The sequence below is a fragment of the Calliopsis andreniformis genome, chromosome 12, assembly GCF_051401765.1.
Source record: "Calliopsis andreniformis isolate RMS-2024a chromosome 12, iyCalAndr_principal, whole genome shotgun sequence".
In the NCBI taxonomy this organism is placed as follows: Eukaryota; Metazoa; Arthropoda; class Insecta; order Hymenoptera; family Andrenidae; genus Calliopsis; species Calliopsis andreniformis.
Window position 1 is genome coordinate 4398550 of NC_135073.1, and position 15508 is coordinate 4414057.

Consider the following 15508-nt stretch of genomic DNA (forward strand, 5'->3'; position numbering starts at 1 on the left):
TACACGCTTCAAAACGTTTGTATTAAAAATTTTGAATATATCAAATCTAGAAAATATTAACACAAGTGGTTTAATTTAAAATTTGGCACAAATTGATTACTTTGTTCAGTGTTCTATTTACGTGGAACTTTCAACATTTGCGATTAAAGTTTTATAATTTGACATAGAATTATACAATTATACAGTTTTAATTAAATATGTTTTGTGTTACTCAGAGGATATTCTTTGTTAGTTTTATAAATGTTTGCATTCATGTGTTACACCTACGTTAAATTTCTCTCAGGTTAATGTATACTTTAACGCTTACAAAATTTGTTTTGTAGTTTCTATTGAATTTACTACTGTTCCCAAAATCATATATCTATTTACCCAGACCTCTTTTACAACTGAGTAATTTAGTTTTGATCATTTTACTGCCATTTGCATTTCATTTTCACCTCGTTTCGGTCCCGATTCATTTTGCATGTTTATTACGATATACTGTCACATTTAATACTATTTCTCAATTTTCAAACACTACATTGTCATTGGAAACGTTATTTTATTCGTTTACTTACAAATGAAGAACGCAAATATATTCTTTATGTTTTCACTTTGCCTTTTTAGTATTGCTCAATATTTAGATTTTCACGTATGAAACTAAATCCAGATGCTAAGTCGAAGTAACCATTTGTACTCGGAAATTTACAATTTTGCTTTCATAATGTTTCCTTAAAGGCGCCAGCCAAATGTAAAGGATTAAACATAAAACTGTAATTAATCTCTATCTAATATAGAATAAGGACACCTAGAATCAACCCTACCCCAATTACTCTTGTTCTTTATTGAATTGGTAAGCGATAATTGTGCACCTAATTAGTCTCATTGTCGGATAAATAAACAATTCCTTATATTTCATGTTCTCACAAGAGGTTGATCTTGTTAAAATGTAAAAATGATTAATTGTGATTAAAAATAAACAAGACATACAAGAATCGGGATTTTGAAAAGAAGTACATTGTTTCTTTTGTGAAGTTTATTTAAACTTTTACATGTGCATATTAAACAAAAAATGAAATAAAATTAATATTTTCCTAGCCATGCTTGGTTATTTAGATGTAATCATTACTAACGTTTATATTACATGAACATTTATATCATGAAATATTACAAGTGGCAGTATTATGTGCTCGATGATGCTAAATACTTTACCCTGATTCTCTCCTATACTTTTCATAAGAAAAATTCACAATCCATATCTCTTTATTGAACCTCTAGGTAAATGTGATCCCTTAAATAATCATTTCTCTGTCCCCGTTCACGTGCATTAGCAAAACGTGTAGGTTTCGTTCAAGATCCCCGTTGGACGCGTATGGTTCGATTAGCTTGACGTTTCCAATTATCGCCCGCTGCCAAACGCTCGAGCAGTTTGCGAATTAACGAGCTGTCACGAAAGAGTTTCAGAAATATCGCCCGGTCAGAGGAAGGAACCTTGTCCGCGTGCGTGCATCGCGTGTGGAAGGGCGCACAAGCGGGCGCTGCGAGCCCTCGCGTTCAATTGATTGGAACCCGAATGGACGGGGAAATTAAGACTCGAACAGAGAACACTTCCATACCTGCCTCTGACACTTGCTTCTCATTGATATGGAACGGTGAATCGGGGCGCTTTACTCTTTCATTGTGCCCAGTCGATGAATTCTCGAAAATTTTATTGTCGGTATATAAAAGAGCGGAATATGCATTCGCAAGCGTGTGGTTAAGCCTCTGGGATCTTCGCTCTGATAGGTAGAGGTTAAATAAAAGGAAAACATAAATTATGCAACAGTGCTCGTGAAATATGAATAGTTTTTCAAGAAACTATAAACATCAAACGAGTCTAAGATTTTAGATCACAGTTACTGAAACGTTTATACTTTATAAAAACGAGAATTAATATGTGAAATATTATTATTATCAAATAATGTAGGTACTTTTAACTACGTACATTACATAAAGAATAGTTTTCGAGAAATATTTGTTTCTTTAATACTTCTGGAAAAACAGTTTTCTGTTTATGAATCAATGTGAATTAAAAATTATTTGAATAATATCCGACTTCATTTCTGAAACAAATTAGTTTTGAGTTTCAACAGTTCAAATTTGGCGCCGAATCTCAAAAATCGGGCAACTCGACAGAAGTTGTCTTGGCTACTTGGCACAAGTTCTGTATTAGTCAGGCTAAGCGGACGCGCTTTAGGATGCTTGCGTCGCCTCGAACGAGCCTTACTTAATTAATTAATTAATTTCTCGCGCATTTATCAGATTGCACTGGCGCGCGTTGCAGGAAACTCTGCAGACATCAGGCCGCCGGATATATCGATTCAGTTGGGGCGGTATGATTCAAACTCATCCCCCATTACAGACGTACCAGTTTAACAAACAACTATGTCGTGTAGCCGTGTTAGCTGCACTGGTCCTCCACGATCCTGCTCTTGTTGCTGTTGTTGTTGCTGCAGATGCTGCCAGAGAAGGATTATACTGAGGAAACTTAGTTAACGCTAGTAAAACGGAATTGTGTTCTCTATTTCCCTCTTCGACGTAGACTCTTAAAAATTTGGAACTGATGATGCAACAAGATAATATAAATTTATTTAAAGAAATGTTACGCGGTAAAAATTAACTATCAACAATTTTTCAGATGAAAATTTGTACATATGTGCTTCTGTGATATTTTTAAAGCTGAATCAAATGGCACAAAAATCGATTGTATTTATTATAATTTATACAATTAGAATATTAAACTTGATAGAAAGGATACAGGACCCAGAATGATCCACATTTCACTTATCACCAACAATACTTCAAATCCTAATTAAAGACCGTTTTTCGCCTAAAACTAATACTTTCTAAAAATGTAAACTCATACCAACCATAGTGGTCGCTAATAACCTATGATGTTGATGCGACCTAAAATAAATAAATTATATAAAAAAAAAATACTTTCTAAAAATCGTTTGAAAATGTAAATACGCAGCGTAAGGGATTAACAACTGGACCATTTTACATTCCTTCTTGCATCTGAAAATTTTCACCTTATACTTCATCAAGGTAACCAAGTCATACATCGTTGAAACTTGGTCCTCTTTTCGCAAAAAGGGTCACGTTCCCTGTTCACGCCCCGAAATGTTAACTTCAACAATAGAGTTAATTCTAGCGAGTCAATAGTTAGCCAGAGAGTTAAGTTTAACCCTCTATCCTTTTTGCATGCAACCGGAATCACATAATCAAATTACCAATCGTTTCCGCGATAACACTCGCAGTTAGGATTAACAGACGTGTCGAGTGCACACAGCAAACGCCTGCATGCTGATTAAATTGTGTTTCCTTTGTTTCAGGTAAGTAACCGGTACCCGCTTCCGAGGCAACAAGCTTGCAAACTTCGCCAACTACCTACGTAAGTGCCAAATCTGCGTGCACCGTCCGGTACGTGAGGGTGTGCGTCTGCCAGCTCTCGGCGGTCCTCATTCGCGCGTGCGTCCCCGTGCCCGTGGAAATTTCGGTTATAATCGCGGGCTCGTCCAGGAAACGGAGTTTTCCGTGTCGGGGAAAGTGTGATTCACGGGATGGCCCACGGGGACGGGCGGCGGGCAGCGGGGAGGGGGAGGATGGCGCGAAACGTGCGACCAATTGAAAAAGAAGAGGCGCATTAATTTTGAATTTTTACTTGACGCCCATTGTTCCGCGCTGCGAGCTAGTTCACCCTCGCGGCCATTTCACGGGCTTCACTTTGCACCTGTGTTATATATTCGTTCCCGTTGAAAAATGGATTTCATCGTTGCCCGTCGGCCAAGCTTGTACTGGATGATTCAGGAATGGCAATGTTTCCGAGTGTATTTTATGCTCAGCCGTTGTAGTTGCTCGAGACACGCGAAATTTAACTCACGGTTACTTTCAGTCTATAATTAGATTGAAATTGTGACTTCGTAGTGTAGCGAATTTAATTTTGGGTTTATCGTTAGGTGCAGTGATTTGATTCGATCAATACCAAGATACTTTCATCCTACTGTGGTCACTGAAGGGGGAGTGCATAGAGTATTTGAAAAAAGCGTCTGAATTTTGAGGGACTCATAATATTGTACCGAGAAAAGTATGAAGTATCTAAGTTACCTTGGTTTTAGAAACAATAGTTTTGATAAAAAATGCCAAATTTTGGTTTCACGTTTATTACAACTGTCTGATATGTCGTCTTGCCATTTCGATATAAGTTTATACCTATAGATCATTGCTCGATAAAAAGAAATATAAAGGATGCAAATCAGTCGATCAAGGAGGCCAACAAACTTGAGAAGTACATGTACATGAGGATTTAAAGAATCATGGTTTTATTTCTGTAGCATTAACGCTACTCATAAAACCCCAGCTTCCAAGAAAAGTATCCAAAGCAGTCGCCATAACTTCATTACTTTACATTTAAAGTCTAAATATGTTTCCATAACTTTATTATTTCACCTTTTAAGTATAAACAAGTTTTCAACAATATTTATTCTCATTTTAAAGTCTTTTATTTAGATACCCTAGATGCAATGTTATTAATCTAACTTATGTCGTATACATCAAATATTTCATTGAATTAAAACCGATCGGAAGATAGTAAATGTTAGGTGTGCGATATGCACAAACTAACACAACTAAAGAAGGTATATGGCTTTTATTAAAATTCAAAAATTTCTTGGCATTTGGATCTTTAAAAACATTAACAAAACAAAAAATATATAAAAGTCGTTGAACGTATCGAGATCAATGTACACTCCCGTCCATAAGTCACTGAACGTATAAAATGGACGAAAGTGTATAAAATGTCCAGTTTATGCGTCCTTTATACGGTCGGTGACTTATGGATGGGAGTGTACATATCGCATTACTGGTGGCTAAAATACCCTCACTAGCTCACATATCCCCAATTCAATTATCAGAGGGGCTGGAACCAACTTTGGGGATGATTGTCACCCTTTCAACCAAGATAGTGGCTGATAAAAGAGTACGCATTGAATGTTTTTGGCTATTGTACAAGCTTTCAAACTTTCATTGAAATTACTGATTAGCACTATACTTCGTTATTTTAATTTCAATACATTTAGCCGACCACAGTCATTAATCAGATAGCGTTAACTGGAGCACTCAGGGAGTAGTGGCAGATTCTTGTAATATTTTGCTATATGATATATAAATTAAAGTGTTTATATTTGTTTTAAATATTCTATTACAACATTACATCTCCCAATATTTTACTACGATGGCAACAATGTATAAAATTATGTTGTTAGCCGTTTTTAACACGTTAATTATCTCGTAACCGAGGTAACATTGGCACATCCTATCAGTAGCATTAACAGCTAAAATTGTAAGGATCTGAGATGTCATTACCATTTAAATTTGTTTTTTTTTTTTTAAATATCTCATTCATTTATTCTTTTCATTTATTAATTTCTTCATTGTATTTTCGCGGTAAATATACTTTTGACTCGATTACATTTACTAGATTACCATTTCTTCCAGTTCAAGAACGTATTCTCTGCGCTTTATAAAGTTACTTACAATAAGTTACAAGCTTGCATCTACCAAGTCAACCCCGTACTCCCTTTTCCCCATTTTACTAAACTAACTAACTTAGAGAATATGTACTAAATAAAGTATATGTAGACGTATTTGAATCTATGCAGAAACCTCTCCTATCTTTCAAATACAGTAGCGAGCAGTGATATCGATGAAATAGGGAATGCGTTTATCACGATTCATAACGATATCAGTAGCCATTAGCTATCAGCTGAGCTTTGCCTCATTGTAGACCCTTTTTGAGATCCACGCATTCTGTTGAGCACCACCGTTCTTGAATCAGCCTTATATACATATTTTATACACGTACGTACATTGGAAGTCTGTATATGTTACGACTGTACGAACTCTAAACCCAGGGAGGCCATAATCCTTGGAAGGTTAACGATGAACATAACGGCGTCACCATATCCTCGAGACGTAAACCGAAACACGCTTTAACCGCCTATTAAGCCAGCACGTCTTTAACTTGTCAAACGGCTGATTTTACACGCGTTTAGGTTTCCGTCTTATCTCTTTTGCGTCAGTGGCTGCGGTTAAGGAGCGATTAATACCACGTTTCCGTTGAATTTCCTGGTCAGCGGCCCCTTGGAAAAACTTGCGATTAGACGATCACCGGCTGAGCGGAGATTCGCGTGAGAAATTACGTTTACGATGTCACGACTGAGCCATTTTTCATTCGCTTGAACCAACCGCAGACAGTTTGAAGCCTCGAGTTGATATGCATCAACATGATTAGTGAGCACTTTCAATTTTATACGAATACTCTTTCTATCTCTGAGCACTGTCTAATTGTATGCGTATCGTTTCCAACTCTGCACTTTCTTTCAGGTATTTAATTTCGTGTTGATGAAATTTCGGTAATAGATGAATCAGAGATAGAGTATCTAACAAAATATTTAAATTCGTGCAAAATTGAACATTGTAAATTATTATAATTATAAAACATTCAATTTTATTGAATATCTGGTAGGTGAAAATGTCCTTAACGTAACAAGACAAGTATGTAGTTGGTTCTTTTCTGAATATCTGCATGTTTTACTCAGATACACTTCCTTATTTATTATTATTAGTGAGATCTTTTCCTCCTACCATGATATTAAAATCTTTATATCTTGAATATAAAGATTCAAGAGATTCAAGATTCAAGAAAAGATTCAAGATTCTCTATAATATCTTGAATATTCATAAATTAAATATTTTCTCAGTATTTTTCGCCATACGTATTTCCTCCATCTTTTCTTGATTTTCTCTTGTTTCCATTCTTCTCGTTATTAAATGAAAATAATTTTTTATAACAATCTCATGAAGATACTTTTTACTTTTTATAACATTCTTGATTGTAACCAGTTATAGTATTGTAAGACATTATTACTGATATATCCTATAGTAATATTGTAGGACATTAATTATTGTAATCTTCTCTGCGTTGTTAATCCAATGAATCTGACCGTAGGTCGTTCAAGTATCGCTTACATAACATGATGAATGAAATGTGCATGTTTAAAAGTGCACGAGTTCGTGATTGTTAGATGCCTGTAGTACATACACCCCAGTGAGTATATTTTATTAAATTCCAATGACTCGGCACAGAATGAGAGAAAATGCTTTATACTGGTCGCCATTCCCGTTTGATCCGTGATAGCCATAAAAATGAAAAGCATTACGGGGGTCCGTTTGAAATTATAAAGGAATCGGTGTATATTGTAGTGTGGTGAAAATGACTACCGTGAGAGGTTCACTCATGTTTCAAATATAGCACACAATTAAACAGCATACCTCGCTGCAGAACTCAGGTAAAATATTTTAAAAATGTGATAATAGAAATTCCAAACATGATTGTACGTTTTACTGAAATTAAGGTAGTCGAAAGCTAACAGACACTCAAATAATTAAATGATGGAGCAATTGAACTTGACAACTAATGAAGACAGAATTTTCAGATTCCATTTAGGTAGTAGCTGGATTTCTTGTTAACGAAAAGTTCTCTGAAATTTCCTAAGAACTTCTTAAGCTACCTTCTGGGAAAGTAACTTACCACCTCTCAGACTCATTATTACTTTTGTTTCTCATAGATTTTCATAAGAAATGTCTCGTAAGTTTACGTTTTGCAACGCTGCAATGCCCTAAAATCTCGTTCTTAGATAGATGCAGTACGAGGTAAACAGTTAGACCAAAATTTTGTTTGCTGTTCATTCCGGAGTCGAAATGGCAAGTAGAATTATTGATAGTCACGAGAGAACTTGTCCATGTGGCTTGGTTAACCACTTCCATGCGGGAAGAAATAACTGGTGCCACTTAGCCGAGTGGCTTTAATGTTTACGCGTAAGAAGTTAGCAACGGTCTCGAGTTTTAAACGCTTTCTTCGTTAATGTTTCAACTGAAACGCTCATAACTTTTCTCTATGTGCGGTCCACAGTATTCTTGTTCCCTTTCTCGAGATAAAATGGACGAAAATATACGTCCGTTGAAGGTGCCTCTCTAAATCTTAAATGGCCTCGTTGTGCGACAAGAGGGATCCTCGCTTGGAGAAACTTTTTAACTGTTTAATTAAAAGAGACGGCGGCATTGAAATTCCGCGAACTCTTTAATGAACTTTGATTGCCCGGGAGGGATTAAGAAGTTGACTTTTAGCGTGTCGATAGAAGGAACACAGCATTCTCGTCTTATTCGTCGTAATGAGGATGAAAGTAAGAGGATTGAAATTGTTAGTTATTACGCTTGAAGCGAAGGCTGGGTTCACGTTGTTTAACGTCTTGTTTAACGATAAAATACATCGAAGTACAAGAAGTAAACACACAAGTAAATTAGCAGGTACTGGTAATAAGGAAGTCAATAATTCGACGTAAGAGGAATTTGGGACACTGAAATTTGGAGGTTTTTCCTGTTTTAGATCCTCGTCTATGCGCTGGAGATTTCTACCTCTTATGGCAAACTTTCATGAAAATGCTGACCACGTTTTACTTAACCAACAAACCTGAAGAGGGTCTGCCATTGGGAACAAATGAGCTTCAATCTACAAAAATGTTAGTTTTACTGACTAGAATTTGAGATCTGAGAAAAAATAGTAGCAGTTTATTCTTTAAAAATACATTCTATCAATAGAATTAAACAAAACTTATTTTAATTTGTATTAGTCTTCAAATCCAAGTTCAAATGCTTCCACTGGACCAATCGTCTAAGCCTCTTAAATTCCAATCACTTTCTTCCATATTTTTTAATATGGAACCCCAAAAGGGACGTCTTCTTCATTGGTTTGTTAGTTTAATAACCACCAACCCAGTCAGCTTACTATGAAGACTCAGAATAAGGATTAAATAGTAAAAATATTGAATTCTATCAAGTACAAATCAACTTAGTCCCTTTTAGTAAACTTTTTTTCTGTACTTACGGAGTTCCTGAGTTAGATCCAAACGTTTAATGAATCTAACATAAGACTTTGCCTAAATATTTGCTTTAACCACTTGTTCTCCGACGTATTCTGATATTTAGTTAGTCTAAGCCTAGACTAACTGAAATCTAGTCCACTCCTATTCGCTGTAATATGATAATGCAAACGTAATATGGATCGTAATAACGTCGATTTTTAGAGAAAAATGGTGACTTCTATGTAGTCCTCGACCAGCGATTAGATTGGCGCGTGTATGGGCCGTCAACGTATTAACGAAAGTAGTGATCCGAGGGAAGCTCAGTGGAGGGTAAACCTTTCGCTGGAATCTAATAGAGTTACCGTCGGGGTCCCAGGATTACTGGAAAATACGTCAGACTAGCCCAGAGCTGGCGCTGCATTGCGGTGCACCCTAACACATACCTAGACGCTTCCAATGCACCTACGCTCTGTGCGTCTAGGAACGATGCAACGCCAGAAACGTGCGGGTGGTTCGCTCGTCGGTGAGGGTTTTATCGGCGGATTAGCATTGCTTTACATAGTTTCGAACGGGTTAGCATAAGTTTCAGACCTCTGCTTGCCTCATGCCGCAGAAGCGAACGGAAGCTCGACGAATCCGCAAACCGGTTTTCAGTCGTTCTAGTCGCGAAATCTTCTAATCTTCCATCGAAAGCTCTGGCCTATGGGGACTTCTTTATTACGTGATCCATTTCTATATAGCACTTCTAGGTATGTGAGCTAAACAGTAACATCGTTATTAACTCTTTTGCAGCTGAAACGAGAAAGTACCTCTACTCTATTTGGTTTGGTTTGATTACTGCTGCACATTACTAGATATCTTGGAAACAATGCCAAAGAGATCATATAGATTATACGTTCATAGAATCTTTCTTTATTACCTTTACATTCTCATCCACTACTGAAACGGTAATTTATCGTGTGTAATAGTGACTACAAATTCATTTTAACAGTACAATGAGTATAATCAAATATCGATGATCAACATTCTAAGATACTAACACTCCTCATCGAGTTCACAAGTTTCGTATCGCTATATTTGTTGATTTGTCTTGAGCTTCACCTAAGAAAACTTCGGTTTTCCTCCAAGGTCACATAGAAGGGCTGTTAGTCACGGTGAGAGCGTGAAGTTGCTACTCAAAGATATTGGGTAGTTTCCTGAATTTTGCAGATAACTTCGCAGCTCTATGCTACAAGGAGCATGTAGATGAAGGACATCTTCGGCGTGAAGACGTTTGGCACGAACCTAGGGAAAACCAACCCTCGACTTTTTGACCAAATCTCCATCAACTTCTTCCTTCTCATGGGTTTACGTGTCAGTGGCTGTCAAGAGCCAAGAAGGAATTTCAAATCTTCGAAATCTTGATTAAAATTTTAAAGATTTTCTGCCTATTAACATGCAAGCTGAAGAACTACCATAAATTGTGTAAATATACGGGACTTTAAAAATACAGTAATGTGGAAGTTTCAGTCATTGGTATACATAGTGTCGTAGTCATGAAACGGTCGACAAGTAGTGATGGGACTTCGAATCTCAACTTCGAAGCGAGTCTTGTCGCCGACAAGGACCAGGCCAAACGATTAAGCGGCGTTTTGCCGTTTGGCGTTGTTGGCATTGGCGAGAGATGACTGGGGTGCGAGAGTATGGTGGGAGTGAGTGAAAGTGAAGAAAGGGCTTTTCCCGAGAAAGAAAACTCAGGAACAACAGAGTTGATGGTGACTTCGTACAAGCTAAATCGACAATTTTATTGTTCTTTAGAATTAATAAGCTGACTTTAAATATTAATTTCACATTAGTTTTAATCATTTTTAAAAAATGTATTGTTATAAACGTATTTGTAACATAAAATATTAAGTATGGTAAATGAAGAATTTACGGTGATTTTACAAGATTATTTGTATGAAATGCTATCTGAAGTTAGCTGCATTAACGTAAATTTTAATTTTTAATCTGAAAGTTTGTATAATTCGGGTGCTAATTAACATCTTATCTGCTAAGTCTTTCTCGAGCCTTAGTTTGATTAAAAGTAGACCATGTGTTGAGATTTGTAGTTAGATTAATTTTCCAGAAAATATTCGTTGGTCTTAACTATTCTCGTTGCACTCTTCGTCTAGCCTCACCATTTCATTTGTCATTTCTTCGAGCAAACGTATGAGCTTAGAGTCTATCTTGTACATGAGACAAACCTGCGTAGCAGTTTGTTCATCAACTACAGGTCATCGATGCTTATCTCTTTTTGAAGATATTGTGGAAGCTTACCCACATTATATCGCATACTTTTTAATGTAGCAAATACTTTCCTTTCCTTCTATTCATGTTTTCTGAACATGTTTCAAACATTTTTTATATGCAAGTTTACACACGCAGGTGTTGCACCCCAAACGTTGGTGCAAAAAGGGGGATTCCTTCGAAGTATTAATCTCGGGCTTCATGAAAGTACAATTTACACCGAGAAGGGCAGTATAAATCTTCTTTTTCATTACTCTTCTAGCCCTATCCGCGCACAAAGCTAGGCCCCCCCACCCCCCGAAGTACACCCCCAGATTCGTTTCAATGCCTAACGAGTCCCGAAGCAATAAATACGGACTACAATGGATAGTAATTAGAGTGTATTTTAATAAAGGAACAATTAAGAAAGTGGGTCGCGTGCGAGGTAAGAAAGGCTGGGTCGCGATTTACACTGTAGGGGAGTGGAAGGAGCGAAGAGTGAGGAGAGTTTTACACGGCGGCTTTCATTACCTATCTGCAGTCAGTATAATAGCGGCTCCTTTAATTAGATGTGCAGGGCGATGCTTTTGTCTTCGAAAAAAGGAGCAGGAACGAAGGCACGCCAAACGGCGAAGAAGGATAATTCTGTACTGGTAGCTAGCTCGAACTTGGTGAATGAACCAACGCGCCTAAAAGCCTTTTCACCTGCGACACTTCGGTATCTCTGCTATTCGACACATATTCACACATTTTCCATCTTTTATGTTTACTTGCGATTCAAAATCCTTCGTTTTTGCAAACGGGATGGATGGCAAACATGGCTGTCAGTCTTGGTTGTTAGGAGAGATAGTCAGCGACGAGATACAGTAGCTTACTTCAGCGTAAAGGATACTTGCCACCATAGATACGGTGCAATCAGTGTGAGTTTTCACGCGAGAGCACAGAGTGTTCGACAATTGGGGATTGTATTTCACGGTAGCTTCCTCTTCTGTATAGTAGCTGCACTGGCTGTTTTAACACGGATCAGTACATATCTGTAGATGAACTGTATAACTGTAAATTTGCTATTGTAGCTGATAGAAGTATTTAAAAAAGTTATTTAAGTTCTCACTTTGCAAGTGCAATGTTTAGTGTTCAGATTTTTAATGCCTGCCGCTCATTTTATTACATAATTCATGCTATTATAAAAGCTATTCTTTTATGTTATACATGTCTTATCGTACGACGATAAATTTAAAACCGTTTTTAAAAAGTATTATTGCTCCAGAAATTATTAATTTTATTTCATTAAGTAACACTGAGTTTACTGCATGAACTCCGTTATCAGACTCATTTATTTTCTGTTTTTCGTAGTTACTTTGGCTTAGGTTCTATGGATCCTGCATACAGATTCTTATAATTGACAATACTGTTCATTTATAATGATTGTCAATACATCTCTACTAACTGAACTTACGAAATCATTTTTCAAGTTAAGAAAAGTAATGGTTATCTTGTTAAACATAAAGTTTAAATAACAATAAATGATTACCCATTCCTTTGAAATGAAGAATATGCAAGAGTACATTGACATATATTATAATTTTAATAAGAATCATATAGTAAGTGATTCTAAACCATTGGCCGCTAGTGAACTTCCACCACACATAGTTAAAAAAAAAAAAAAACAAAATTGTACAGTATTAATGTTAGGGAATGCCATTGTTCTGTCAATTGGTACAGGAATTTGGTTCTATAGATCTAGTAGTCACGCAATCACATTTCAACTAAAGTTGCTTCGAACATTTCCACTCATACTAGTTTCCTCCTTGACAGTGTGTAATCTGTTTGAAGTCAAATAAAGAGTTGCTCCATTATCTACACGTAAATAGTGCTCTCTCGCGTATAATGCATAGGGACACCTCGAAACGAGAAAACGAGCAAAAAGGGAGAACTGCAGTGCACAGGGAGATAAGAGCGGAAAAGAAAAGAGAGTAATGACCAAATAGGAAAATATTTGAATAAAGGTATCGTCCGTTTACCGTACCTTCTGGGTTCCGTCAAGGGATGCTTCGATGGCTGGAACACTGAAGTAAATTGAAACAGAAAGGATTGAAAGTTTAATTGCATGCAACTCGGTATTCCATGTCCTCTTCTCGCTCTGGTTACCCTTCTTTCTTATTTATCCTCCGCATCTTTATCAAGTCAACTGAATACCTAGCGCAGTCTAGAAAAGCTAAATCGATGAACACGCTAAAGGAGTATAAGAAAACAAATAGAGATCCTGGATCTTCGGGAGGGGAGGGGAGTGGCGTAGGTAGAGGAAAGAATTCGACACTGTTCGATGAAAGGTGAAAAAAGAAGGAAGCAGGATAAAGCAAGTACGTAATCAGAATGAAACCAGAATTATGCAGATGCTGGATACCCAATGTAAAAGCTAGGTAGTCGAGTATTCTTCGCGGAACTGGCCCCTTTAGCCAATAGACATCTGGGATTTCCTGAATTGAATGTAAATTACCTTTTGCTCTGTTCACGAAACGGCAGTCTATCGTTGAGCTTCTCCAAATAAGATCGCTTCCTTCACTATTCCATTTCACTTCTTTGTTTTTGTCCTATCTCCTCTCATACTGAGATAGAAGAATCGCGAATTGTTTAGAAACGATACAGATATTTGGGACTGAAAGTGAAAGAACCAAAGAGATAAACTGATATGCAATATGTTAATTCCAAATATAGTTTATGGCATCTATTATAAATTAAATACTTGCTGATAGTAAAATTAATTTATTACAATAAATCAAAGCAATGTCCTGATGCATATACATCATATAAAGTTTGAAAAGTTCATCAGGAAGGTTCTGCACAGAAGGCTGCAAAATTCTGTGGCCACTGTTCAAAGTCCGATCACGTTCTGAATTGAAAGATTCGATACGTTCTAAAATCCAGTAAATTCTATTAATCTGAGTTCATAGGTATCGAAAATTCTGTTAGTCCAATTTAGAAAAAACCATAACGAAAACAGAATCCTTTCTCCACACTGCTAATAGAGACGAAATACCCATATAGTTACCTTCAGAGAAGTTCAAAAGAATCATGGGACGGTTTCTCAGTTGCACAATACTACTCAATGAGTTCCCTGTTCCTCTATTATAGTATAATAAATCATAGTAATTGGTAATTAATCCATAATAATTCTAAGTACTTTGTAACGTGGCGTTATGACTTTACAGCGCAGGATACATAAATATCAACAATTGCTGAGAGTTATGTGGCAAAGAAAACAGGACTTTAGAAAATAGGTACCGTCATCGAGCTAGATCAAAGTTCTCTAGAAAATATACAATACATAATGAATTGACTTTCTCGAAGTTTCTCTATCTTTTGTTTATCGAAGCAGCGTAAACCCAAACATGTAATCTTAATACAGTATTGGGAGTGATGATGATTGTAGCAGGATCGAAAATTTCCATCAATGAATTTCTCTGTTGTGTTGAATTGTAAACGCGGCGCTATTGACTGGTTGTTAATATTGTTTCATTGTGGCAGGCCTGGAATAGAATATCGTAGTATTAGGCGGTAATCCTATTTACTTAATGCACAAAATGACGCGTGATTAAACGTTGCTACAGGTATGACTGTCGATGTAACGGGTTGATCGAACGTAATTACAGAATAATGGATATTCTGGGATGTTTTTCGCTGACGCATTAATTTATTTGTCATTATGCAAATTTGTATTGATGGAATTAATTATGCAGAGTACTTTGACGGTTACGTGACAGAGACGAGGCATTTTCAGAAATGTGCTTTTGAACTGCATGACATACAAAAAAGTTAAACTTTTTTAGCAAAATTCGAAGAAGGATCCAAACATGTAAAATCTTTTTGAGAACATATTCAGTCTTAGTCGTTTTTTGATAACAGTGCGGTATAATCTCAATTGAGTAGGTTTCTTGATACAATGACAATAAGAATGCAGTAGAATGCAAGACTTGAATTAAGACTTGAATAAATCACCAGGAGGATGTTCTAAGATTGAGTCTTGTGTTCACCCAATTAAGCGAAGCCTAACTACTATTGCTTCAAATTCCAATTATAAGACATACTGTTTTAAAAGATTAACTCGAAGTAACCTTCAAAGTAAAATTAAGTTTATCAAATACCTTATGATGTATTGAAAATTTTGAGCTGTTTTCAGTACCCATTCGTTTAGATCTTTTGTCTCCAGTTTTCAACTCTCTTTCAGCTTGTCTTACAGATTATCGATCGTGAATCAAGGAAACAATTTTAATAATCACAAAAATCACAAGAAAATTAGCGAGTTATCAATTTCCAGTACTTGT

The 15508-nt window shown here is 36.5% G+C and overlaps 1 protein-coding gene across 7 annotated transcripts in view; it reads left to right on the forward strand.

Moving 5' to 3' along the window:
* Positions 1 to 15508, forward strand: part of LOC143186354 (CUGBP Elav-like family member 1) — a 537153-nt gene that overhangs the window by 186871 nt on the left and 334774 nt on the right. The gene's annotated exons all lie outside the window — the stretch shown is intronic.